We start from the raw sequence: 25,692 nt of genomic DNA on the forward strand, positions 1-25,692 counted from the left end.
GCGATGCAAATTTCTCTCAATACCCTTGTGAACTGGTTAGAGCAGAATACCTTAGTTATTTTAATTATTAACACAAAGAAAGCAAAACTTATCATCTCTGAAAAACTTTCCAAAGAGCCCAACAGCTCAAAGTGAAATATGACAGTTCAATGAAAAAATGGACCAATTAAAATGATAGCAGACTGGATATATTTAGGCATTACTATCAATGATGTATCTAACACTATCTAAGGCATAAGGAAAAGCCTTAAAGCATTTTATAGGTTATACCCGTGTCTTCTATTACATATAATCAAAGGACAACTAAGTCATTTGAATCATCTAATATAGTGTATAGAACCATTTTGTTAGTAACTTACAAAAATATACTTCTTCTTCTACTTCTTTTGGCTTTTCCCAGTTAGGGGTCGCCACAGCAGATCACCTGTCTGCTCATGATTGGCAGTGGAGTTTTACAGTGTCGAGTTGTCAGCCCGGCGCCCAACCTTCCACAGAAGGCACACACACGCATGCACTCACACCTAGGGCCAGTTTAGAGCATCCAATCCACCTACAGCATGTGACAATAAAACAACATACAACAGAATAGCTACATTTAATAGAATTGCTAATTTGCTGGTAACCAGTCATCATGTATTACTTTGAAGTATTAAGTGACCTAAAATGGATACAGCTAGAAAACAAAATGAAATGCATGCACTTCATCTTTTCTCTTGAACTCATAATTCCACAAACTATATCCAGTCCTGTTCACAGTGCTAAAGCTGCATATACCCAAAAGACAACTTAGATCATCTGACCAATGCTTGCTATACATATAAACAAAACATACCAAAATAAGAGATATGCCACCTGATATCTATTTCTCAGATGAATAGAATGGAAGTACCCATCCATATAGAGGCTTCATTCCCTTTACCAACTTAAAAACACTAGGCAAATTGCACCTGCAATCAGCAAAGGCTTACAGTACCTGCATTGTAACTTAAAATCTCTGTAAAGTCCTCTATAACAGCAGGCATTGAGTTGTTCACTCCCAGCACCTAACCCATTTGAAATGTAATCCCTTCTCAAAAATCATGGCTATCCCTTCAACATAACCTCTACTACTTCCAACTATCGTAACATGTCTCTCTCCCCATCTGACACTTCCAACTATTGTAACATGTCCTTTTCCCTGTCTGCCACTTCCAACTATTGTCACACGTCCTTCTCCATGTCTGTCACTTCCAGCTATTGTCACATGTCCTTCTCCCTGTCTGCCACTTCCAACTATTGTCACACATCCTTCTCCCTGCCTGTAACTTCCAACTATTGTCCCATGTCCTTCTTCCCTGTCTGCTTGGCATCTATTCTTTTACTTCACTAAACACTCCTGAAAACTGCATCTATAGCCTATGAGTGTTTTCAACTCACATATTCACTGAATCCTAACAATTTGGTAAAAACACACTCTATTGAAAGAAAACTATATATTGCATGACTCGTTGCTATTTACAACTATTTTTTGCAAGGTGAATATTATTTCAGCCTCTGTTGTTTTACAGTGGAGCCCTTGTCTCAGTTATCTAGTGGCTTTTGATAGCATAAGCTTAGAAATGGAATTGGAACTGAGCAGCATCCTACTAAACTGTATTCATTGTATCTCGAATGCATTGTCTGTTAAACACTAGCTGTTACTAATCTGTCTGTTATACACTGCAACATCCTACTGAACTGTATTCATTGTATCTCTAGTGCATTGTCTGTTATACACTGTTACTACTCTGTCTGTTATATATTGCAGCATCCTACTAAACTGTATTCATTGTATCTCTAATGCATTGTTTGTTATACACTAGCTGTTACTAGTCTGTTATACACTGCAGCATCCTACTAAACTGTGTACATTGTATCTCTCATGCATTGTCTGTTAAACACTAGCTGTTACTAATCTGTCTGTTGTACACTAGCTGTTATTAATCTGTCTGTTATACACTAGCTGTGTTAATAATCTGTGTATCCTTGCACTGCGTACTCTGCTGTTCTCAGTCAATATATCCCTACTTGGTTTACTCTGTTGTATTGTGATGTACTACCATGCTGAATAATTCAACAATGTACCTTAAGTCTTCCTCTGGGGACTTTCCTCTTTTAGGTTCTCATGGAAAATGGATCTGGCCATGCAGGGTTAACTCAATTAACAAAACATAGGTAATAAGATAAATACTAGATAACTGATTGTATAATGATGCCTCTGTGAAAGCGGGCCTGCTCAGCAAGATTAACTCAGTTAACAAAACACGCATACAAACATACATACATGCATGAATAAATAAATACTAACTGTATGGTACTTTCTCTGTGAAAATGGGTCTAGCCTAACAGGTTTAACCTGGTTAACAAAACATATGTAAATAGATAAATGTAACTTTATGATGGCGGTTACTATGAAACGATGGCCCTGGCCCAGCAGTATTAACTTGGTTAATAAAACATGCATAAATAAATAAATAAATACACTAACTTCACCCAGCAGGGTTAGCCCATTTAACAAAATGTAAGCAAATAAATACATAGCAACTGTATGATTGTAGTTCCATAGGGAAAAAGGACCTCACCCTACAGGTTAAAACCAAACACAAGCAAATAAATCATAGCTGTATCTGTATTGTCAGTATCAGTTTCGTTTTTTTTTTTTGGGTGGCTGGAAAGGCAACTTTTGCTTATATTCATGGATGTACACAGCCCTTTGTAGTAAGCAAATGTGCATATATGTTTCCAGGGATGCTGGACTTAATCAATATGAGAATACACACAGACAGCAATGCAATGTTTATCCTTTTTTTTTTTTTTTGTGTAAGCTATTCTTTATGTGATACAGTCAAATTGCTTTAATCACTCACTTTAAGAAGAGCTGTCATTGGTATGTAGAATAAATACCTCTTAGTCAAAGCCTGGAGACAGACTGCATGCCTTTTCCTAAACTTACAAAGCTCAGTGGACATCGATAGACAGTAGTAACTTTGTATCCTGGATTGCTGGAAGTGTATGTTTACTTATTTATTTGTTTATATTTTGCAGTGTCTGAAGCTTATATACTTGACTTAGGAGGCAGTGAAATCTAGGTTTCAGGAAGATGTGAACAGAATAAAAGAAATTAAATTTTATTCTTGCAGAAACCAATGTCTGCCATCAATAAAGGTAAATGAGACGGAGAAATGAAGCCAATAGTGCGATAATGGCAGTTAGAAAGAATGAACTTTTCAGATAAAAATGCAGCAGTTGAATCAGAAATGACTTTTCATTTAATGTTTTTTTCTAGACTGGATTTGATACGAATTTCAGATTTTTATGAATAAATGACTAGCTGTTCTTTAGAGAGCAGTTCACAATAGACAAGTACTGCTAACGCAGGTGCATCGATATTGCACATTTTTTTAATCTAATTTTTGAGTTAAAACATTTGCATACAGCATTCACTCTATCTCATGTCTTACCATTCATGCTGCTTACAACAAGGGGCCAAACCTTAGGCCTAAACTACAGGCATTGAATTCTTCTCAGCCAGCCCAGGAACTATAAAGGCAGATCAGCTAGGTTGTCAGATAACAGTAATAATTAAATGTCTTAAATAGATACAGACACACACTGAGTAAGTACTGCCACACTGGGACCGACACTCTGAAAGGAAGGGAAAGCTGTATTGTATAATTTTAATGTATTTCTGACAAAGGAACTGTCAATAAAAGACAGCTCAAACACATTTTAACACATATCTGATAAGTGGAATACTTAGGATATATACTGGAGTGAGTAGGTACTCTCATCTGCATAAGAAAATTCAGTATATATATATATATATATATATATATATATATATATATATATATATATATATGTGTGCCTCATTATAGGAACACACTTGGCATTTTCTACCAAAATAAGATAAAAACAATTCTGAAAGTGATTTGTATCTCCACCTGAGTACACAAACATCTTCAGAATGGACTGCAGTCAGGAAAGATAAGACAGGTACTTTTGTTACTTTTCAAGTTTTAAGTCGTATTAGGGGCTTTTCTGAAAGTTTGCTATACAGGAGTAAAACATGACAGGTAGTGCAGTTACAGAAGAATGGGCCTCCTAATGAACTGCGAACATTTTACAGTGATTGCACATGGACATCTGTCTGAAACCACTTGTTTACATGTATGCCTGTCACAAACATACACACACATAACCTGCAACCTATTAGTATCACATCCAAGGTCACCATTAATGAAAAAAAAGATAAACACTTTTTTTTTTATTAAATTGCACTTTTCTTCTTCCTTTGATGCTTTTTTTAGCAGAGCAACAATATTTTTGAAATGCAGTGCTTACATTTTCATGGTTCAAGCACTTATTTTTATGAAGTAGGAATGGCTTCTAGATGAGGCATGTATACTCATGGTAAACCTTTGCCCAGTCATGCCTGACAGATGCATAATCTCTTCCTGAGTCTGATGATGTAGCTAGTAAGCTAATAACATTTATTTATTTAGTTAGTTAGTTATGAATTTCTTAACTGGAGTAGAACGCTGATTCAAATGGATCATTTGCAGGTGTCATCTATTTGCTTAAGAAAAAAAAAGGCTTGCTTGTTTAGTGCAGCTGTTGTTGTTAAATCATATAGGCTCACCAATTATGTTTTGGTCAAAATAATATATGATTCTTTTCTAAATAAAATATAGTTTATAGGATTTATAACCAATTATTTTATTAGACTATTTGCTCTTTTGCTTTGCAGCTAAGAGGTAGCAGTTCAAGTACTAGGTTGATAAAAAAATGCTACTAATAAACCGTTTTCAGAACAACACTCTTGACTTGTATTTGAAATAAAATAGCTCTGAGTCACAAACATGGTCCATTACTCTTATGTGTTCATCACTGCAATACCTGTCTCATACATACTGTAGCTATAGTAGAACTATCCCACATTATTAACAGAAAATGTGAAAAATACCCTTCAGGGTTATGTAGGACTTTAATTGCCTTGTGCATTGACACGTTCTGAAGCTAGTTTTCTCAACACACTGTTAATGATATTGACTTTTCTTTTGAACAACTGTCCATTTTATACAGCAAAGTCTACTCTTTTGTCTTCCTGACCAGTAAACTGATAAATTTTGTGATATATTTTTTAGATAGCAAATGCACATGTGGATTATATAAACTAAGATCTCTTTTCAACCACTTACTACTGAGCTGGGCTGTATGAGGTTATATAATTCTCATTCCAGAGAAATGTAATTTATTGGCTGATAAGAATATATAGGATCATTATTAAATTAATGGATAAGCTCAAATTCTTTATTTGCCAATATTTTATATTTTCCATATCTGTGACTTGACATTGATCGATGTTTTTTTTAAATTCTGCCCTGGTATGAGCATAAAAAAATTCAAAACTTAATTCATAGGCAGCGCTGTCTTTTGTTGGGGAACCCCACAGATGCCCTCTGCAGATGACTTCACTCACTATATTTCTTTTACTTTTATAATTAATCCTGAGGTTATTGTGCTTTAGGAAGAGGGGAGGTATTGCTGCAATGATTCCTATCAAATTAAGTGCATTTTCACAATCAAGTACATTTAAAAATGTTGCAAATCAAAATAGATCACTAGCAGAAATAATTAAAAATAAGTTGTTGGTTTGGTCTCAAAAGGCCTTCCAAAGATTTAACTTCCAAAAAATGACTGCAACAAAAATAGGCTATTTCTACTTCTTTCTATATCAGACCAAATTTGTTTGCATCTGTACAAGGTTTTTTTTTCAATGTTACAGTTTTAGTTTGTATAAATTCTTCAGAAAACCTGCTCTATGTATCTACTAGTGTATCTGAGAAAAATACACACACACACACACACACACACACACACACACACACACACACACACACACACACACACGCATGCATGCATGCACGCATGCATGAACGCACGCACGCACGCACACACACACACACACACACACACACACACACACACACACACACACACACACACACACATACACACACGTTTTCATATATATATATATATATATATATATTTATATATATATATATATATATATATATATATATTATATATATATATATATATATATATATATTTATTTATATATATATATATATATATATATATATATATATATATAAATATATATATATATATATATATATATATATGGTTTCTTCCCACATTCCAAAGACATGCAGTTAGGTGGACTGGACACTCTAAATTGACTATAGGTGTGAGTGGGCAGGTAGACATGCAGTTAGGTGGATTGGACACTCTAAATTGGCTATAGGTGTGAGTGGGCAGGTGAATGTGTAGTGTGAAAGAACTGCCGTGACAGGGCTACCTACCTGGCGGTGTGAAAAAATAAAGTTTGATTAGCAGCTCCAGTGCTTCCCAGTGTAAGCATGGAGGATGGACATGTCTATTCTAAATTGGCTATAGGTGTGAGTGGGCAGGTGAATGTGTGGTGTGAAAGAACAACCGTGACAGGGCTAGCCATCTGGCGGTGTGAACCTTGGCTCTAGATGATTGTTATTGTTGAAGTGACATTCCGACCCCATGTGCAAAATGGGAAAAGAGGTTGTGGCTGGATGGTTGGATATGTAATATAAATATAATTTCATTACTGAGGGGGGAATCTTCTAGTAAAGGTGAATCTTGTGTGGAAGCAGATATATTGAATGGTTTGTGTGACCTTTTTACTCTTTTGTTTGGATGTTAGTTGAGGTATTTTACTGGCACCTTAATCTTTAAGGGCATGCCATCAACTGGGTTTACAAACCCTGTGTATCTGAAGTACAGCCAAATTATCCACTTATGCTGTGCAGATGAGGTCAATAAAAATGAAACAGCTTGTGGGTTTTGGCTTTATTGGCCTGAATGTAACCATAAAGATATAAAAAGTAAAAAAAAGTCATGGACATTCAGAAGTCATGTAGCTGAAACATTTGATGTTCTTAAGAGGCCATAATTTTTTTTTCACAATATACTTCTATTTGTCTGGGGTTAACTGAGAGATGCCAGTATCTGAGGAGAAGAAGCTTTGGCTAGAGAAAGCTACAGATATGACAAGAATTGAACAGCATGTGCAAGAGCCAACAAGGAAAAAGTGTGTATTAGATATGGTGCCAAGTAATGTTGAAAGCTTTGTGTTTGTGAAACTGAGGGAATCATTGACAAATTCTGATCATGTGATGGTGTGCTTCAGTTTTAAAATGGAACTAAGAGAGTGGAGGATTAGGGAAGAGATTTAGGAGTAGAGGAGTGTAGCCATTTTCTGGCTACTGCTCTACACCTGACTATCAAGCCTCCTTCAAGTTGGTGCACTAACCTGTTTGTTCCCCTTTGGGATGAGAGACCCACAGCACTATTATTTCCTAGGGCTGAGAACTAAGTTATGTGATTAGCGCAATCACCTGTGATGGGGTCAGATGTTTTCTATTTTGACCCTAATGCTGCTCCCCTGTTGTCTGGTTAATGCTTCTAAGACTGGACATGCAGTGGTTGGTGCACTAGACTGTCACTCCTTTCTGTAAGGTCATAAGCCCACAGATGCCTCTCCTTTGAAGCAAAAGGCATTGTTGATTCTTCACTGTCCACTGAGGCATTTGTTCACAGCATGCCTTCCTGAGCACATGCATTTCCCTCCCACCCTGGCAGAGGCAAGTGGGTTCAGCTCCTTCATTCATTTCCTACTTCTAGTCCTAGTTAGGTCCTGCAGTACCTGGACTGTTAAATAATAATCCCTGGTCATCTGGTTCAAAGCCAAGGCACTATTCCTATATGCCACAAAGCTGACAGGGTTTAACTTTAGGAAGTGAATAGCTTGCACCAGTGGCATTGAGGAGTAAAACCCTGACTGTAGCCTAGGCAACCAAAGTTTGATGAGCAACTCAAGTGCTTCCCAGTGTAAGCATGGAGGATGGACATGTCTATTGTAAGCTGGGGGAGCATTTTGGGCAGAGCTGTTGGGGAACCCTCATGGAGAATGGTGCTCAGGCAAAGGAGTTTACTAGACTGGGGCTGGGCATATTGGAGGACTGGGAAGCCAGTCTGTCCTAAGGCCAAAGGGTGGGCATGGGCTCAGGCCACTTCTCATTACTGCCTACCCTACACTTGATATCCATATGTTCAGAGGGATTAGGGCAAAGAAAAATCCTCATCTTGGAGCTCCCACCTATTCCATTCTACTCTGCCATGCAGGTGGTTTCACCTATATCCTCCTGTGCAGTAAGACTCTCTATGAGCAACTTCTTCCAGTAGGGGGACCATCTCAGTATAGGTCACACCAGAGAGCCATCAAAACATTGACAGCCACAAGGTTAGGTATCACAGGTAGTGGTCACTGCGAAGCTTGAAAGCGAGAGCAAAGTGGATCCAAAATAAACAAAATGTTGGGAACTAAGGGACAGGCATTTATCAGAACTGAAAAAAATGCATCGATATGGAAGACTATGAAATGGTCTCAAGATAGGAATTAAGGTCTGAGGGCATAGTATTAAAGAAAATAAACATGGAAGCCAGGATGAGTGAATTTGGTTGTAATGGAGGTGTAAGGAAAGAAAGGAAATAGGACATTATTATAGATGTGTACAAAAGGGGAAGGAAGAGAACATCAAGAGACTTTAAAAAAAGCAAAGATGGAAATTAAGAAGTCACTGGTAACCTGTGTAAGCAAGAATCAAAACAATTCTTTAAATAAGCAGTAAAAGACAGGACAAATTGTGTAAAATATGGAGGTTTTGTTAACAGTGTGGAGAGTATACAATGAATTAAAGGTGCAGACAAAGATTTTCAAGAGTTTTTCAAATATGGCCATGTCCAAAAGAAAGACAAAGGGTTTCTGCATGAAAGGGGAAATGGAAGATATCATAGGGTGGAGCATAAAATATCACCTGTATCAAAATTTGAGTAGTTTAATTTGAAACAGATGTGTTGCAGTCATATCTCTGTGCTGCACACCTGAATCCACTTTAGAAAGATTGTGTTGTGTTAATGCTGTAAGTTTTGCTGGATGAGTGATAACTAGTTTAGAGAAAGATGTCTGCCTTTTTTGTTGGGGGGACTATGTTTGCCAGTTCTATTGTGTGTTTAGCTAATCTGAAATAATTATCTGAATGTTGATGCTTTTCTCTTTGGGTCTCATCTGTACATAGCTATCTGTGCAGTTTGGCATCCCCATCAATAAATAGGGCTAGGTAGAGGGATTAGAAGATTGTAGGTTAGAAGACCTGAAGGGAGTCAGCATTACTGAAAGAGGATAAAATACAGCAGCCTGATGCAATTATACAGTGAGTTTTCAAGGGACTTGCTGAAGGTTTAGGGAACTAGTGATGAACTATATAGTGTGTCTGTGAAGGCAAGTTGTGAGCTCTGCAATGTGACAATGGAGCCCATGTAAAAATGAGGGCCAGGAAAGGGACCAGAAATTATAAGCTAGTTAGTCTGCTTTTAATACAAGGACACAGTTGGAAAAGAACTACACAAGGAGGTTGATTCAGTTCTTGGAGTAAATGGATTAAATGTACGAACCAACATGATTGCAGGAATGTGGTAATCACAGTAGATAAACCTGATTCATTTTATGGCTAGATGTTGAAGGTGGTTGATCTGGGGAAACAAATTAATTTTAGTAGGGCATTTGATACAGCTTCTTACAGCAGGATGGTGTATATTTACTCAATATTTCTCGGGGGGGGGGGTGAGAAGAAGATTCGGGATAGCTTTAGTGGAGTTATTTGTAAACTGGGTAAATGGGAATGGAGGTAGCATTTAATCTTCAATAAAAATGTAAGGTTTGCATTCCAAAGGGAATAATCCCAAAGGCAGCACGTTAGTTAGAGGGATTATCCTGAAAAGTCAGAACCAAGAGACAGACTTCAGAGCTGTGATTATACCAAAGGCAAGCCATCAGAGGTAATCTAAGGGGGTAGTGGTGACTCTTAAAAGTACAAAAATAATCGTAAGGTGAGTGGTGACATTACACTATCAGGAAAGGTTAAATGAGTTGGAAGAGTTGAAAGAAAAAAAAGGAATGATATTAAGAAATGGGGAATAGAAGTTACATGGTGGCTGAATACCTTTATTTAGGAGAAAGAACAGTGGCAAAACTAGACAGCTTGTATATCAAGAGGAGTTGGACAGGCTCATACTGGTTTTGAGGAAGTGTTTTAGCTGGATTCGGGCTTGTATGTTCATAGGTTCATAGGTGTGTACTAGGCCAATGGCCCTGGAGCCTTTACAACCCTAGCTCATAGAAGTGCCCTGACATCATGCCACCATTAGTTCCCAGTGCCTCTATCAAGTAGAGCCTCTGGAGTGATCCCCGGGGTCAACTTTCTATTTCCCATCCACTCATCAAGATTTCTCTTGAAAAGGGCCAGTGAGGTGCTCTGCTTGACATATATGGGAAGTCTATTTCAGAGCATGGGCAGTCTCTGGGTTATGAAACTGTCCCTCCAGCATGTTCTGTTGATTATGGTAATGAGGTTGACATTCCTGGAGCGTGTGGTGTGGAGGGATTGGGATTTCTTTAGGTGTAACATTTCTAACAGGGCTGTGTCAGACATGGCTTTGTTAGTCAAGCAGTGATCACCTCTTAATAGATGATATGAGATAGAGAAAAGCTGGAGTTTTCTGAGTCTGTCCATGTAGGGCATATATTTAAGGCCTAGGATCCTCTTTGTGAGGTACTTTTGTGGCCTTTCCAGCTGTTGCAGGTGTTTAGTGAAGTACATGCCAAATGGGGCATTATACTCAATTGGTCTAATGAGGGAAGCGTAGAGAGAGCTGATGACCTCTTTCTTTCTGGATGCAAAACCCTTGGTAATGAGATGTGCCACATAGAAGATCTTTCTGACCACAGTGGCAATGTGGTGGTCGAATGAGAGGATGTTGTTAACCTGTGTCCCCAGATCTCTTATAATGCCTTCAGTGTTCAGTGGGCTGCCATCAATGTGGTAATTAGTAGGAACTGAGTTTATCTCAAAGGGAATAATGACGCATTTTTTGGCATTATGCTTCAGGCCATGGTTTCGACACCAGTCGTTGGTCTCAGTGAGGCCTTTCTGTAGGATGTCTGCATCACATGGGGAGTTAATAATGACTCCCAGCTTGCAATCGTTGGCAAACTTGGTCAGCCAGAGTCCCTCCGTGTTGGCCTGGACTTCTGAGAAGTAGATGCCAAACAGGAGAGGACCCAGGACTGATCCCTGTGGGACTCCACTCTTGACTGGTCGGCAGTCTGACTTTTAGTCTGCTACTTTCACACTGTGGGTTGTATCTGTGAGCCAATTTGCAACCCACCTAGTGATATAGGGGTTGATGCTTAGTTTAGTGAGTCTATTAATAATTCCTGAGTGGGGAATGCTATCAAAGGTCTTGGCCAGATCAAAGTAGGCAGTATGAACTGCCTTGCCCTCATCCACAGCTCTGGTGACTGACTCAAAGAACTCAACCAGGTTAAGCAGGCATGATCTACTCTTCACAAAACCAAATTGCGTGGGATCCAGAGTTTGGAGATTCCCTATATCCTTGTTAATTAGGTCCATGATGATGTGCTCCATAGCCTAACACATCAGACTTGTCAGGCTAATGGTGTGATAATTCCCAGTGTCTGTAGTCGCTCCCCCTTTATGGAGAGGGATGACTGTGGCAGTGTGCCATTCTGTAGGGATGAAGCCTGAGTTGAGGTTGTGATTGAACAGGGCACACAGGTGTGGTGCCAGTTCACTTTGTAGTTCATGTAGGACACAGCCAGGGATATTGTTGGGTCCCATGGAAGCTGTATTCCTGGCCTTGGACAATGCAGCTTTAATCTGTGCTGCAGTAATGCTGGGTGCCTGGCATTCTTCCGGTATTGTGATTGGTCCTTTAGGGACAGAGAGAGGGGTAAAGTTGGCACTGAATCTGTCAGCCAGTATGTTGGCAATATCTGTTGACTCAGTATAAGAGGTACAATTATGCAGTAACTCAGAGCAAATCTGGGTATTGCTGTGGAGATTCTTGATATAACTGTAGAAGGCTTTGTGGTTGTTTTTAGTGTCTGCCACAATCCTGCCTTCATAGCTAGCTTTAGAGGTTTTGATGAGGGATCTCAACTTTTTGTCGAGGCTAATAAGGGAGTTTTTCCAGTCTTGGGACATCACCTTTTTCTGCAACAGTTTCCTCTTTTTATTGTAGAGTTTGTTAATGACAAGGGACCACCAGATTGGCTTCCTTTTTTTGGAAGAGAGCATCTTGGTTCTGTTGGGTATGGCTAGTTCCATGCATTTATGTATGTGTTTGTACAATGCATTGGTGTATGATTCGGCAGTCATGAACCTACTTTCCATTAGCATGGGTGCCATGAAGTTAGCCACCTCTGTTTTTTAGGAGCCCAAAGTCAGCTTTGTAGAACTTTTTCATGGTGGTTACCTTTGCTGGTGGTGTGGGTGAGATGTGGATTTCCATGGTAATTAGTTTGTGGTCAGATCTAACCAGGGAGAAATTGACTATTGGTGTTGAGCAATGTTTGCCCATGTTAGTGATAGCCAGGTCAAGGATGTTGCTTCCTCTAGTAGGGGTAAGAATGAGCTGGTCCAGCGCACTGGGATTAATGAATTCCAGGAAGCGTTGGGCAAGAGTATTGGTCCATGAATAGTTTTCCCAGTTGATGGAGGGGTAGTTGAAGTCACCTAGTATGAGAGTATTGGGTTGGACCCTAATAGTTTCCAGGGTGCTTAGGAACGTGGAATGAGTCTTGGGACATGGTTGGGGACCTATAACAGGCTATGATGTGAATCGCTCTCTTACCCACTGTTAGTTGTACCTGAAGAATCTCTGATGCATTATGCTGGGCTACTAATCTGGAAGTGTGCATATCATTTATGAATATAGAGACACCACCACCTTTGGAGCTTTGGTCCATTTTCTGGGACCGAAAGTTGTGTTCATAGGTTCATAGAATAGGTTCATAGATTAGTACTAGGCTAATTGCCCTTGCAAGCCATTTTAAGCCTAGCCAATTATCCCTTGTGAGACTCAAACCCTGTACCTTGTGTTTGTAAGGCAAACACTTTAAGCATTAGGCCACCATCCCAATGGAATGAATTATAGCCTGGTAGTGCAGGGGTGCTTTCTACTGCTTTAACCCAGGTCTCCGTTACAGCACAAATGTCGATGTTCTCCATTTTGAGGAGTGCTTCAAGTGAGTGCATCTTGAGATTTAGACGTCTAGCGTTGAGCAGCATGACCCTCAGATTGCATTTATTTATAGCTGTTGCAGTGGTAATTTGATCTTTGCAACACCACCTAAAAAAGGCAAGACCCTTAGCCAGTGTTTGGAAACCTAGGGGTGACAGATGCAGGCCATCTCTGGCAAAGCATCGATGTCTGTCAATCATGTTGCAAGACATTTCCTTGCAGTGATAATTGGTTGGGGACACAAGGCTGAATTACAGGTCTGCTGCAGAAAATTCAGTGTGGGCACAGAGAAGCTTGAAGCACTGTGTCCACAGCACAGCTTGAGTAAATAAATGTGGGGGGCATACTGGAATGTGTGCCACCTATACAACCTGGTTCTTGCGTAGATGAACAGAATGGTGGCGGCTTGGCACAAGTGACTGAAAATGTTACTATTATGGCTCACTGTACATCTCACTGATTTTTGTTTTACCAACCTACAGCAAGAACAAAATTTAATGGATACCTGCAGAGAATCCATGATCGGGGAATATCTGTTACTCCTCATAAGAGACTCATTGTGTACAGGGAGTGTTGCCCAGAGCAATACTTCTCAGGCTATCTTTGGTGAAGGACAAGTTTTTTTTTATTTACAATCTGTGGTGGATCTGTACTTTTGTAAAATAATTGCAATAAATAGACTATGGGATTTAAATATATACAGTGAAGAAACCACACCACCTGGATGACTTATTCATGTGTTTCTACACCTTGTCTTAAGCTAAACAGCAAAACTGGCCAAGACTGCACTGAGATAACTGAAATAAGACAGGGGTGAGGGGGTAGGAGTCTGCATTTTACAGCTTTTTTCCAACCTTTTGATCTAGTGATGGCCTTAACATAAATTTTGACTAAGGAAAATGCGTCTTATTTTCTGTCAAGGTAGAAATAATTTGTGTCCAAGATTTAATGTTCAAAGCTGATAAAAAGTAACATCTCCCAAGAAATTGATATAGCAAATTCTCACAAGGATACAAAGAGGTAAATCTGAAAGTACCTGGAAATACTGCCTACCTCCCTATCCCCCAAATTAATAGCCACTTCCTATGTACCCCTTTGGTGTTAGATTGGGATTAAAGGGAAAGGACAAATGGTCATTATCATATATTTGAAGTTGTTGCTGTTTTTTATATATATATATATATATATATATATATATATATATATATATATGTGTGTGTGTGTGTGTGTGTGTGTGTATGTGTGTGTTTGTTTTATATATATATATATATATATATATATATATATATATATTATATATATATTCTTAGAAAGTTGCTAAAATAACAGCTTTTAAATTTGCAAGCATCTTCTGAAGTTTACAAAGTCTGAAACTCACATGTATCGTTATTGACAGCTACAATCTGCAACAATTAGCCAGAAAACCACAAATCATGTGAGGAACATACAAAAACATGAGACAAGAGCAGGGACAGGTGATAGCAATGCCCCCTGCACAAACAAAAACAGACACACACACACACACACACACACACACACACACACACACACACACACACACACAAAAACATATACACACACACTGTCTTCAGTTATAGCTACGTATATGACTGTATGAATCTCGGATGTCTGCTTGTGATCATATAAATACATAAATAATGGAACAAAAATGTATTTCAGCTTGCTGATGTCAGAACCATAAGGAGCAACGTACTGTAAACTTCAAGTGCCCTCTCTACCTCTCAGTTCAAGAATCTGCACTTTGAAAATCGCTAGAATGGCTTTACATGGCATTTTATGAATGATATGAAGTCTGAAAGTCAGTTACCTGCCATTATTTAACAACTGCATTACTTAACAATTTACCAGAAATAGTACACATATCACATTTTGGAAGCCCTTAATGCCCCCGGAAATTCCACCACTAAAAATAACAATTATAATAATAGTAACAAGCTTGCCTCATGCTTCAATATCTTCAGCCAGCCAGAGATCATCCATCCCCTTCCTTTTATTCGCAGTCTTTCTTCTCCAGTAAGGAGCAGGAAGTTGGTGATTGGTATACTGATTGTTTAAGTACACTGACTTCCCAAAGATCAATGCATTTAACCACTCACCTCCCCTGTCAAGTGCCAGAAATCTGGTTAAGAAGGGCCATGGAGCATTCATATATTATCTTTAAGTAAAGAAATACATTTCTTCACTTTAAAAATAAAGGAAGCGAAAAGACAAACTGCCCAGTGACAGGTAGCAAACAGTTATCGGAGTCAGACTAGCAGCAGTCCTTGGCCCACATGTTGGTCTAGAATAAATACTGGAGCATAAATGTAAGTCTGCATACATTTTTTTCTGCAGTTACATTCACTCTGTTCTGCTGGAATGTGATCACATCATTATTTATTCATAATCTTGTATTCACAGTTCTTCCCTTTCAGTTTTCTGATGTAATTAATGAATATATTATTATTGCTTTCAACCTCTGAAATCAAAATGAGTTCACAGTTAGATAGATTCATAGATTCATAGGCTGTTACTAGGCTAACGACCATTAGGGCCCTTACAAGCTTGGCTACGTACCCCAAACCATTTGGGTCCTGAGTATCATGGGTGTCTTTATGGGAGAGGACATATTAGTAGGAAGGTAATAAGGATTTGTGGGGGGTGCTAGTTAGGATAATACTTTTCTTATTGATGGCTTCTGTTCATAAGGGACACGGGGCTAGATGATTTGAAAAGAAAAGTAAGTAGCTTCTGTACTGACCGTTTTGACTTGACTACACACAGCAAGGCTTGCAAAGAGTAGTTTTGTGCTAACAGTAGCTACACATATTCCCCATGTGCCATGCATTAATGCTCATGTCTAGGACCCTCCCTCTTTTAGAGATGCTCACTTCCACCATGTAACACAAGATTAGAGGCAAAGTGCTCATTATAGGTTCCTAGGTTCCTAGGTGTGTACTAGGCTAACGGCCCTGGTGCCTATATAAGCCTAGCCCAAGAAGATTCCCTGGCATCATGCCTCCCAAAGTTAATTCCCAGTGCCCCTGTCAAGCAAGGTCACTGAAGTGATCCCTGGGGTGAACTTCCTATTGCCCACCCACTCATCAAGATTTCTCTTAAAGAGGGCCAGTGAAATGCTCTGCTTGACGTGAATGGGACGTTTGTTGCAGAGTATGGGAAGTCTCTGGGGTTGGAACCTATCCCTCCGGCATGTTCTGTTTATTGTGGTAATGAGGTTAAGTTCCCTGGAGTGTGTGGCATGGAGGGATTGGGATTTCTTTAGGTGTAGCATATCTAGCAGCTCTGGGTCAGACATGGCTTTGTAGGTCAAGAAGAGATTTCCTCTAAGTAGGCAATAAGAGACAGAGTATAGCTGGAGTTTTTTGAGTCTGTCCATATAGGGCATGTGTCTAAGCCCTAAGATCATCTTAGTGAGGCATTTTTGTGGCCTTTCCAGTTGTTGTAGATGTCTAGTGAGGTACATACCAAATGGGGCATTGTATTGTATAATAGGTCTAATGAGGGACGAGTAGAGAGAGATTGTGGCCACTTTCTTCCTGGATGAGAAACCTTTTGTAATGAGATGTGCCACATAGAAGGACTTTCTGACTACAGTGGCAATGTGGTTATCGAAGGAGGGGTTCCTGTCAACTATTGTCCCCAGGTCTCTTATTACACCTTTGGTGTTTAGTGGACTACTGCCTATGTGGTAGTTCATGGGTACCGAATTTTTCCCAAAGGGAATGACAATACACTTTTTGGCATTGAACTTAAGGCCATGGTTCTGGCATCAGTCATCGGTGTCAGTGAGGCCTTTTTGTAGAATGTTTACATCAGTTGGAGAATCAGTAATGGCTCCCACTTTGCAATCATCTGCAAACTTGGTCAGCCAGAGTCCCTTTGTGTTGGCTTGAATTTTAGAGAAGTAGATGCCAAACAGGAGAGGACCTAGGACTGATCCCTCTGGAACACCACTTGTAACTGGTCGGTAGTCAGATTTGGAGTCCGCTACTTTCATAGTGTGGGTTCTATCAGTGAGCCAGTTGGCAACCCATCTTATTACATAGGGGTTTATGCCTAGTTTAGTGAGTCTATCTATGATTCCTGAGTGAGGGATGGTTCGACACATCCAGCTCCTTATAGATAAATATTTAATGCACATAATCCAGCCCCAACAGTTCCTACCTGCTGTATAGTAACATTTAGTGCTCATTGTCTAGAGACATTCAAAAAACCTCCTGAATCAGCGAATACACATCAGCGAATAATGGTTGGCAGTTCTGAGATTCTGTGGAACAACAGTTGAGGTGTTATTTAGTTCTTGGTTACACTTCTAATGGGATTGGAAGGTGTACAGCAATTGGGGCTTATTGATATAGATGGCAGTACAGTGAGGATAAGGAAATATACCCTTTTCCCCACTGTAGCGCAATCTCGGAGTTAGTATATATAATTATCAGGGGTGCTGGTTGCAGGGGGGCTTGCCCCCCTGCAAAAATTTGTTTTTAGTGTATTTGTTAGATTTTTGTTAATTTGATGATCTGTATTTCACGAATGTGCATTTTTGTTAAGCTGCATTTTCGCTTAACAGGAGATGGCTTTTTGCGATTCGACAAGGTGTACTTTCAGTGAATGAAAGTAGACCCATACATATATATATATATATATATATATATATATATATATATATATAAAATATATATATATATAATTATAAGCTTTTTGTTACTAACAGTTTATATATTGTTAGAAACACAAAACATCAAGCAATAAAACAAAAAAATGGAACTAGAAAGAAAAACGGTCACACCAATAAATTCAACACTCACTTTATTAGTAAAATAACAAAGATTTAGTGCTTTCTTCCGATTGTATCATAGACTTCCTCAGAATCATTTACTGAAAACACCACACCTGTTCAAATAACCCTCTCTAACATCACATGATCATGCACAGCCAATCAAATACTTAAATTATCATCTCTACACAAATATCTCCATTTATGTATAGATCTCCCCTTTTAAGCACTGTATTAAAAATCCATTAAGAAACATCACCATGCAAAACAATGTAAACAACATATGATTTTAGGTTTAAAAAGCTGGCAATGGAAATATGTTTGTTTAAGTCAGGATATATAAGTGCCTTTAATTTAATTTGCCTTAAAACTTCTCGTGCTTCAATCAAATCCCCCCAAGGACCACCCCGGGTTTCTTTGCCACTGTGTCCAAACCAAAAAAAACTAAAATGGTGGTCAGAGTTCTTAACAATATGTTTATACAATGCATTATTGCTATTTTTATTCCTAATGTCTAAGTTGTGCTCATAGAGTCAGTCCTTAAATCTTCTCTGAGTTTTACCTACATAGAATGCACATTTCTGACATGTTGCAAGGTAAATAACCCCATAAGACTTACAGTTACAGTGAAAACTTGTCTTAACAAAGTGTCTGTTAACTATAACCTTGTTACTCTCTAAAATGTAATTGCGCTGATTACAAAAACAACACCTGTAGGTCCATGCCTTTTGTTGGTATTATTTATAATATAGGTGTCACTGTTTTCTAAATATTGTTTTAAAGACTTCCCCTTCTTAAACACTGTACAGGGTCTATTACCAAACACATTGCTTATCTCACCAAAACAAGAAAAAAATGTTCAGTTACTATTAAGGATCCCTGCAACACAGTTATAATCCACCGTATACATGGTAATAAAGGAATACTGGTGTTTTATTACTCATATATCCTTTTCAATTTCCCGAGCTGGAAAAACATAACTCTGACCTTCTGAGTGGGGAGAAATCCCCATTGTTTCTCCTCCTTATAATGTAATTTTCCACCTTGTGTACCAAACTAGCTGGTTACCCTCAGTCATTAAACATTTGTGCCAATTTCTGACTGTCTATTAGGAACTGGTCATGTTCTGAGACCACTCTGGTAAGTCTAACATACTGCCCGTTAATGATCCCCACTTTTTGATGTTCAGGATGGTAGCTAGCATAATGAAGTAAGCTATTTGAAAATGTGGGCTTCTGGTTCCTGGTCATGTTAAAACATCAGACAAACTTATCGGCGATTAATAATTTAGCATCAACTAAATTATCTAAATAAAGTAATCACAAATCTAAACTAATAGGTTGCATTTGCAATTACCAAAACTAAAAGCAATAAAACTTTTCTGCCCACCCCCCGATGTGGGGACGCAGGCCTTACAACCTGGGAAATTAAATATACTAACTCCAGCCTTACAGAAATGGGAAAAATCCCTGAATTATTTTTTCCCAATTGGTTGAGGAATAAATTAACTTCTCTGTCCTTTTGAGTTGGACATTAAAGTTATAGGGTAAATAAAAGATGAAAAAATACATTTTGCAGTAGAAATCATATCTTACTTAATACATTTTTTTTGTCTGGTTTGTATAATTTCCATTGAGAAGTCACTTGGTTTTATTTTCATGTTTATATTTTTCCATTTTATTCTATTGCCATTTATTGAATTTTACAAGCCATTATTTTATCAAATAAGAAAGTATATACATAAATATATGTCATGGACCATTCCTATCTTCAGCAAGTTAACCACATAAAAAACAATTTCACCAAGTAAATATTCCAGTAACAGTAGTTTGCCCACAAATACATTCTCATGAAGGACTGAAGTTCATCATCATTTATATCTTCAGGTTCTCCGTTCTTGAGTTGTTATCTAAATCATCACATTTGTTTTTTATGTTTAAACAGTTGCAGATTATAAATATATTTCATTTTAGTTCTAACATTTTATCTCAATGTTATAACATTTATTTATTTATTATTTTTTGATATTTGTTTACCAAGGTAGTACATTGATCTCAAGCGACCATTTGCAAGCACATCCCAAGTGACTAGAATAACATAAGAAATGAACAAAACATGTACAGATACAAGGATATGCTGAAAACATATACATATGTACAGATACAAGGATATGCTGAAAACATATACAGATATACAGATACAAGGATATGCTGAAAACATACACATATGTACAGATACAAGGATATGCTGAAAACATACACATATGTACAGATACAAGGATAGGCTGAAAACATATACAGATGTACAGATACAAGGATATGCTGAAAACATACACATATGTACAGATACAAGGATATGCTGCAAACATACACATATGTACAGATACAAGGATATGCTGAAAACATATACATATGTACAGATACAAGGATATGCTGAAAACATACACATATGTACAGATACAAGGATATGCTGAAAACATACACAAATGTACAGATACAAGGATATGCTGAAAACATACACATATGTACAGATACAAGGATATGCTGAAAACATATACATATGTACAGATACAAGGATATGCTGAAAACATAGACATATGTACAGATACAAGGATATGCTGAAAACATACACATATGTACAGATACAAGGATATGCTGAAAACATATACATATGTACAGATACAAGGATATGTGGAAAGCATACACATATGTACAGATACAAGGATATGCTGAAAACATACACATATGTACAGATACAAGGATATGCTGAAAACATATACAGATGTACAGATACAAGGATATGCTGAAAACATACACATATGTACAGATACAAGGATATGCTGAAAACATATACATATGTACAGATACAAGGATATGCTGAAAACATATACATATGTACAGATACAAGGATATGTGGAAAACATACACATATGTACAGATACAAGGATATGCTGAAAACATACACATATGTACAGATACAAGGATATAAACACAATAAAAGTCCCTCGCTGATAGTCCGAATGAACGCTCAAAATGTTCCAAGCCAAAAACTGTAGAAATAATAAATAAAATGAGGAACAGGAGCGAAGCAAAGCCAAGACAAAGCCAAGTACGTCCAAAGTATGCCCAAAGAACTTTAATAATTCAATCACTGAAGGTCAGATAAGCGCTTTCACTCAAAAACATGAGCTTCATCAGATCGCATCACATAGACCAGTATTCATAGAGGCTATATATATATATATATATATATATATATATATATATATATACATAAATAGTAATCTCCATTAGCCTATCAAACACAGTACCTACTTGTATATTAATGAAATAAAAATACATGTTAAAAATGATGCGGGATAGTATGCACCCACAACACATTTTTAAGAATATCATTAGAGGTCAAGGAATGAGGACCTCTCGATTGAACGCCACTGATAGAGGTTTTTTGACTGAAGTAGCTGATTTGAAACAGAGATTAGAGGAGCGTGGTTATGACTCCCATGAGGTTGAATCTAACCTTATGGACATCAGTGAACTTAGATTGGATAGAGCCGCCCCTTATTTTGGACCAAGGGTCAATGTCGGGAGGGCTATCTGTGAAAGAGTACCTGGAGTTAGAATTTCTCTACCCTATAGCACTGACTGTCCAGCTATAAGGAATATAATTACTAAACATTGGCCAATTCTTTGCACTGATGAAACTATAGGCAAGATAGTGGGTACTAAACCATTTTTCCTTTATAGGAATAAACTTAATTTAAGGAGAATGCTTTGTTACTCTAAGAGGCATGAGCAGTGCTTGGAATCTAAACACACTAAACCTTGTGGACATTGTAATTTTTGTAACTTTATTGACACCAATACATATTTTTTACATCCTGACTTACATACTAGTTTTAGTACACAGGTTGATGTCACTTGTGATACCACTAATATCGTATATCTGGCAGTGTGCCATGTATGTGGTGCGTTTTATGTTGGAAAAATGAATCGCCGCTTCAAAGATAGGATACGCGAACATATTTACCATATAAGGAAGGCTTCTCTACATAATGCTCTGGCTAAACATGTGGTTCAGGCTGGGATCGACCATCATTTTCTATTTAGAGCTCTTGAGACAATTAAATCTAATATACGGGGGGGGGGGGCGATATTAGGAATCACACTGAGAGCAGAGAGAGCAAATGGATAATTAGGCTGAGAGCAGATAGGGGCTCTGGTCTTAATGAGAGAGCCTCTATTAAGCCTATGCTTAAGAAATGTAGGAATGTGAAATTTTAAAATTTTAATATGGTTTTAATGTTATATTTTATAATTCATGTGCATGCATTATCTATCTATACCATTTACCTGTATATACATATATATGTATAGACATGCTTTTATGTTTACATTTTTTATTGTATATGAGATGGCTCCAGATATGTCTGTTATACATGCCAAGGATGCATATATAAATACATTTTTAACATGTATTTTTATTTCATTAATATACAAGTAGGTACTGTGTTTGATAGGCTAATGGAGATTACTATTTATGTATATATATAGCCTCTATGAATACTGGTCTATGTGATGTGATCTGATGAAGCTCATGTTTTTGAGTGAAAGCGGTTATCTGACCTGCAGTGATTGAATTATTAAAGTTCTTTGGGCATACTTTGGACATACTTGGCTTATTTTGGCTTTGCTTCGCTCCTGTTCCTCATTTTATTTATTATTTCTTATAGATACAAGGATATGCTGAAAACATGCACATATGTACAGATACAAGGATATGCTGAAAGCATATACATATGTACAGATACAAGGATATGCTGAAAACATATACATATGTACAGATACAAAGATATGCTGAAAACATACACATATGTACAGATACAAGGATATGCTGAAAACATATACATATGTACAGATACAAGGATATGCTGAAAACATACACATATGTACAGATACAAGGATATGCTGAAAACATATACATATGTACAGATACAAGGATATGCTGAAAACATATACATATGTACAGATACAAGGATATGCTGAAAACATATACATATGTACAGATACAAGGATATGCTGAAAACATATACATATGTACAGACACAAGGATATGCTGAAACATATACATATGTACAGATACAAGGATATGCTGAAAACACATACATATGTACAGATACAAGACTATGCTGAAAACATACACATATGTACAGATACAAGGATATGCTGAAAACATACACATATGTACAGATACAAGGATATGCTGAAAACATACACATATGTACAGATACAAGGATATGTTGAAAACATACACATATGCACAGATACAAGGATATGCTGAAAACATACACATATGTACACATACAAGGATATGCTGAAAACATACACATATGTACACATACAAGGATATGCTGAAAACATACACATATGTACACATACAAGGATATGCTGAAAACATACACATATGTACACATACAAGGATATGCTGAAAACATACACATATGTGCACATACAAGGATATGCTGAAAACATACACATATGTACAGATACAAGGATATGCTGAAAACATACACATATGTACAGATACAAGGATATGCTGAAAACATACACATATGTACAGATACAAGGATATGCTGAAAACATACACATATGTACAGATACAAGGATATGCTGAAAACATATACATATGTACAGATACAAGGATATGCTGAAAACATACACATATGTACAGATACAAGGATATGCTAAAACATATACATATGTACAGATACAAGGATATGCTGAAAACATGCTCATATGTACAGATACAAGGATATGCTGAAAACATATACATATGTACAGATACAAGGATATGCTGAAAACATGCACATATGTACAGATACAAGGATATGCTGAAAACATACACATATGTACAGATACAAGGATATGCTGAAAACATACACATATGTACAGATACAAGGATATGCTGAAAACATACACATATGTACAGATACAAGGATATGCTGAAAACATACACATATGTACAGATACAAGGATATGCTGAAAACATACACATATGTACAGATACAAGGATATGCTGAAAACATACACATATGTACAGATACAAGGATATGCTGAAAACATACACATATGTACAGATACAAGGATATGCTGAAAACATACACATATGTACAGATACAAGGATATGCTGAAAACATACACATATGTACAGATACAAGGATATGCTGAAAACATACACATATGTACAGATACAAGGATATGCTGAAAACATATACATATGTACAGATACAAGGATATGCTGAAAACATACACATATGTACAGATACAAGGATATGCTGAAAACATACACATATGTACAGATACAAGGATATGCTGAAAACATATACATATGTACAGATACAAGGATATGCTGAAAACATACACATATGTACAGATACAAGGATATGCTGAAAACATATACATATGTACAGATACAAGGATATGCTGAAAACATATACATATGTACAGATACAAGGATATGCTGAAAACATACACATATGTACAGATACAAGGATATGCTGAAAACATACACATATGTACAGATACAAGGATATGCTGAAAACATACACATATGTACAGATACAAGGATATGCTGAAAACATACACATATGTACAGATACAAGGATATGCTGAAAACATACACATATGTACAGATACAAGGATATGCTGAAAACATACACATATGTACAGATACAAGGATATGCTGAAAACATACACATATGTACAGATACAAGGATATGCTGAAAACATACACATATGTACAGATACAAGGATATGCTGAAAACATACACATATGTACAGATACAAGGATATGCTGAAAACATACACATATGTACAGATACAAGGATATGCTGAAAACATACACATATGTACAGATACAAGGATATGCTGAAAACATACACATATGTACAGATACAAGGATATGCTGAAAACATACACATATGTACAGATACAAGGATATGCTGAAAACATACACATATGTACAGATACAAGGATATGCTGAAAACATACACATATGTACAGATACAAGGATATGCTGAAAACATACACATATGTACAGATACAAGGATATGCTGAAAACATACACATATGTACAGATACAAGGATATGCTGAAAACATACACATATGTACAGATACAAGGATATGCTGAAAACATATACATATGTACAGATACAAGGATATGCTGAAAACATACACATATGTACAGATACAAGGATATGCTGAAAACATACACATATGTACAGATACAAGGATATGCTGAAAACATACACATATGTACAGATACAAGGATATGCTGAAAACATACACATATGTACACATACAAGGATATGCTGAAAACATACACATATGTACAGATACAAGGATATGCTGAAAACATACACATATGTACAGATACAAGGATATGCTGAAAACATATATATATGTACAGATACAAAGATATGCTGAAAACATACACATATGTACAGATACAAGGATATGCTGAAAACATATACATATGTACAGATAAAGGATATGCTGAAAAAAACATATACATATGTACAGATACAAGGATATACTGAAAACATATACATATGTACAGATACAAGGATATGCTGAAAACATATACATATGTACAGATACAAGGATAT

This window comes from Protopterus annectens, chromosome 13.part0 (assembly GCF_019279795.1).
Source record: "Protopterus annectens isolate FY-2018-M chromosome 13.part0, PAN1.0, whole genome shotgun sequence".
NCBI classification, from domain to species: Eukaryota; Metazoa; Chordata; order Ceratodontiformes; family Protopteridae; genus Protopterus; species Protopterus annectens.